General features: G+C 42.7%; 1 pseudogene; it reads left to right on the top strand.

Moving 5' to 3' along the window:
* Nucleotides 1-2,325: 2,325 nt before the first annotated feature.
* On the top strand, nucleotides 2,326-3,412 carry LOC147617379 (expansin-A2 pseudogene; annotated as a pseudogene).
* The last annotated feature ends 1,371 nt before the right edge of the window (nucleotides 3,413-4,783 follow it).

Below are 4,783 nucleotides of genomic sequence, written 5' to 3'. Positions count from 1 at the left end.
CGCTCACCGAGAGATCTTGTACTAGACTGTAAGGAGGCCAAGCGCATCCTTGGTCCTTATATGCACAAGGGCCCGGACACATTACCATAATGTTGTTGTGCCAACATGAGGTGTCAGAGCTACGTGGAAAGAGTGGCAAAGTACATGAGACTGGTGAACCTTCATCTCATTGATCTCTTGGATATCAAGATATGCACATACATCATTTTTTGGACAAACTCCAATGGATATTCCATTCATGTCATTACGTCTGCAAGCTACACAAATGGGAAAAATTGCCAAAGCATCTTCGAGAAAATATTTACTAGCTCTCAAATGAGGGCAAGTGGCATCTAGATTGGTACATGTGGCATCTAGAATGGGACAAGTGGCCTTATACCTGTCAAGTGAGCTAACACTTGTTGCCAATTAAAGTAGCCACTTTCTCCATTCTAGAGCATTGAAGCCTTAAATCTATATCACTCTTCATTTTTCAAGCACTTCTCACATCAATTTCAAGCTTGGAATACAATTGATACATATTGTCAACAATGGTCTACAGTGATTGTTGTGGCTAGATTGCACCGTATTTGGTGAAACCAAGGTATGGCCAGAGACGATAGTTTGCTACTTGGAATGTTCATAAATTAGGGATGCCCAACCAACTACGCGCTGGCTAACAACAATGGAGGCTAGTGCAATCCTCGCTCAAACACTTTGATTTGGCAGAGCCGACGTTCCTACAAATCACCCGCTACATCTTTTCTGAGAGAGAAAGAGAGAGAAACCCTACAACCCAATGTAACCTGCCCCAATAGAGTAAAACCACCTCTGAGCTACCGATGATGCAGGCCATGTGGTAGATGTATGTGTAAGCACTTTAGTCAAAGCTACGGGCACTTGTAGTAGCCTTGGAAACATAGAGAGAGAGTGTCAACAACTATGAGTTAGGGACTTGAGGCACTGGTCGTCGCGGGCTACCAAGCAAGAGGGAAACTTGGTATAGGGTCTAGGTGTGCTAGAATTCTTCACTGGAGGGGAGGTGTTGAAATATGCAAGTGAATGGGTGTGTGCGGGAACAAGCCCTTAGCTAGAGACTATAAAAGGGAGTCTGTAATTGAGTGGGTAGTAGTGAAAAGGTAATCTACTGAATGAGAGAATCAAGGATAGCATGAGTGAATATAGGGGTGTGGAAAGATTCTAGGAAAAGGTTTCCCCAGATGTAGGGGAGGTGGCACAAATCAAGGAGAAATCAATGGGGTTAGATGCTTGGCACCTTTTGGATGTAAAAGCTATAAATTGAGGCATTGGCCTAATGAGAAGTTGCTGGTTTTTGAGAATCCATGCCTACATTAAGCTATTAGATTAATTGTACACTAATTTCACCTTAATGATCTTCTAATTACTTGCTAATCATGTTGATCCTTGCATTTGATCCACCCCATAGCTCATCACATTGCTGCAAAATGAACATTCTCATCAATTCCAACCTTGGAATACAATTGGTACGTATTGTCAACAGTGGTCTCTACAGCAGTTGTCATGGCCAGATTGCACCATATTCAGTGAAACACCAAGGTATGGCCAGAGAAGATAGTTTGCTGGTTGGAATGTACATAAATTAGGGATAGGGTTTTCAAACGCTCAAAATCAGAATTTTTGAATTTCAACCCACTTTATTGGATGTATCCAGCTACTATGAGCATCTGTTGTGAAGGTTCAGGCACTTTGTGCCTGAACTGTGGTTTGATACAATAAATTCGTGCAAAGGGGGACGGGCATGTTTCCCTTTTAGTGAGGTTTTGTTTCTAGTCTCTTCTCCGAATCCTACTTTCTTCCAATATTTGTGATTGTTCATTAAGTGGATTTGTTACGAGTAGTTCATCAATTTTGTCACTTTCAAGCTAGGGAGGATGTGACCGACCACCCACCCTGTACATTTCTCGGTACTATGAAAGGGGTTTGGTGGACTCTAGGACGTCTAAATATTTGGAAAGTAGAAGTTTGGGGAAAGGGGGATTATTAGGGAGGAATACAAAGGATCACACTCCTAAAATTTACGAGAGTTCCTATTTTTGGCCCAACTCCGCCGATGAACATTCTGTGCGCGTCATTACATCTGTAATTGAGCAAATACCAAGAGTTGCCGAAGTACCCATGGAACATTAACATTAACCGAATACACGGGGTGAGAAGAAGCAAAATTTTAATTGTTTTTTTTTTGAATTTTTTTTAACAAAAACACCCTCTTACAAGAAAATTGAGCTTTGCTCCCTTAGGCGATTTGAACTTGAGATCCGCACGAATAGAAGGTTAATTTTCACGCGCACACCTGAATATTCAAGGATGGACGAGGCACTGAGCAGTCGGCCAGCCTTCCCAGCAGGCAAACACGAGCTATATAAGAGCGGCTGTTGTACTATCTCACGAAGTAAAATATTGGAGCGAGGCGCAGCAGACACAGCTTATAGCTTGTCGTCCTGCAATCGTCGACGCGGGTCTAACTGTTGCACGACGTCGTCCATCATGCGGCGAATCAGTAGTAGCATCTTCATGATTAATGGCGGCGGCCTGTTTGTTGTGCTCATGTACTGCTGCGTGAGAAGCAGCCAGGCGCGCGTGAGCTATCAAGACTGGGAGGAGGCGCACGCGACCTTCTACGGAAGCCCAGATGGATATTCCGGAACCAATGGTAACTTGAATTAACGTAGTATTTTATACTATTATAAGAATATCAGGCAGCTAGCTAGCTGCTGTGTGGTGACATGACCGTGTATTCTTTCTTATTATATTGGATTTCGCAGGGGGTGCCTGCGGCTATGGAGACCTCCGGAGCCAGGGCTACGCCACCAACACGGCCGCTCTGAGCACAGCGCTCTTCAACAATGGTGACACCTGCGGAGCTTGCTTTGAGCTGGTGTGCTACGACGACGCCCAGTGGTGCATTCCTGGCCAGCACAGCCTCGTAGTCACCGCCACCAATTTTTGCCCACCCAACTACGCTTTGGCCAACAACAACGGAGGCTGGTGCAATCCCCCGCTCAAACACTTCGACCTGGCAGAGCCGGCGTTCCTACAAATCGCCCGCTACCGGGGCGGCATTGTCCCGGTGAGATACAGGAGAGTCCCTTGCGTGAAGCAGGGCGGCGTCAAGTTCACCATCAACGGGAACCCCTACTTCAACCTGGTGCTGCTCACCAACGTGGGCGGCAGCGGAAGCGTGACAAGCGTGTCCATCAAGGGATCCAAGAGCGGCGGCTGGATCCCCATGTCCAGGAACTGGGGTCAGAACTGGCAGTGCAACACCGTCCTCACCGGCCAGTCGCTCTCCTTCCTCGTCACCACCGACGACGGCAAGTCTCGCACGCTCTTCGACGTCGCCCCCTCCAACTGGGGCTTCGGCCAGACCTTCGAAGCTCGCGGCCAGTTCTAAACATTAACGCTACAAATAACACATGTCCAATAAATATAGGGACTAGCTTTTTATATCGAGAATGCAGATTTCTTTTTTCATTTTAATTCCAATCACCATTTCGATGGAGTAAAGCTCCATTGTAAACCCTTCTTCATTGGGTTTCTCAATACCAGGTGAAATTCCATCGGCACCCCTTCAATGCACATCAAACCTAGGTACTTTGCAAGCATGTGTCTTTTGTGGATCTATGACATGCACTTGCAAAGTACTAATCGGTTAAGAAGACAACAGTCATTAAAGATTAGCGATTAAAATGTTGATTACAAATTTGTGAATAAGTACTTTATTGAGAATTAATATTGATTTGACATCACTTAATGAATGAGTTTTAACTTAGGGTCACAATACATTGGGTTCTCTAATTACCATTTTGATGGATTAACGGTCGATTAAGGCTCTAGTATAAACCCTTGATTAATTTGTTAACATGGATGCTCTATTATAAACCTTTCATTTTGGAACAAGCTTTGCCACTACTGGTATTGAATGTAAATAACATGGTAGTCTTTATATAATATATTTGATATACGAAACTAGCTTTGCCATATGATGAAGCTTTAACCTAGGGTCATAATTTAGTGAGAATTTCAATCACGATATTGCTGTATTACAACTCAATTGTGAACCATTCATTGAGCTATTAATTCTGATTGCTTGTGAGTGGATGAATCGTTGTTCTTACTTTTCACCATGCTCCTTGTGCGCTTTCTTATGTTTTGAAACTAGCACTCTTAGAAAACCAATAGAAAGAAACTAGCACTGTAAGGAAAGCGATAAGGGGAAAAAAATCCTCAATTACTGGTATTGAATGTAAATAACATCGTAGTCTTTATATAATATATTTGATATAGGAACTAGCTTTGCCATATGATGAAGCTTTAACCTAGGGTCATCATTTAGTGAGAATTTCAATCACGATATTGCTGTATTACAACTCAATTGTGAACCTTTCATTGAGACATTACTTATGATTGCTTGTGAGTGGATGAATCGTTGTTCTTACTTTTCACCATGCTCCTTGTACGCTTTCTTATGTTTTGAAACTAGCACTCTGAGAAGACCAATCGAAAGAAACTAGCATTGTAAGGAAAGCGATAAGGGGAAAAAAATCCTCAATTACAAAAATAGCGATAGCTAACATCATATTAATCAAACCATATATTTTTACAAAACATAACATTGCGATGTAATTAATTGATCACATCCAAATGCCTATCATCTTGTCTAATGCTAGCTTTTAGCATGACATTATAGGTCAATCACGATATTGTTATATTACAATTCAATTGTGAACCTTTCATTGAGCCATTACTTATGTTTTTTTGTGAG

This window comes from Cibotium barometz, chromosome 36 (assembly GCF_041138505.1).
Source record: "Cibotium barometz isolate CiBa-2024 chromosome 36, ASM4113850v1, whole genome shotgun sequence".
Classification (NCBI taxonomy): domain Eukaryota; kingdom Viridiplantae; phylum Streptophyta; class Polypodiopsida; order Cyatheales; family Cibotiaceae; genus Cibotium; species Cibotium barometz.
This window is presented reverse-complemented; position numbering and strand designations above follow the sequence as displayed.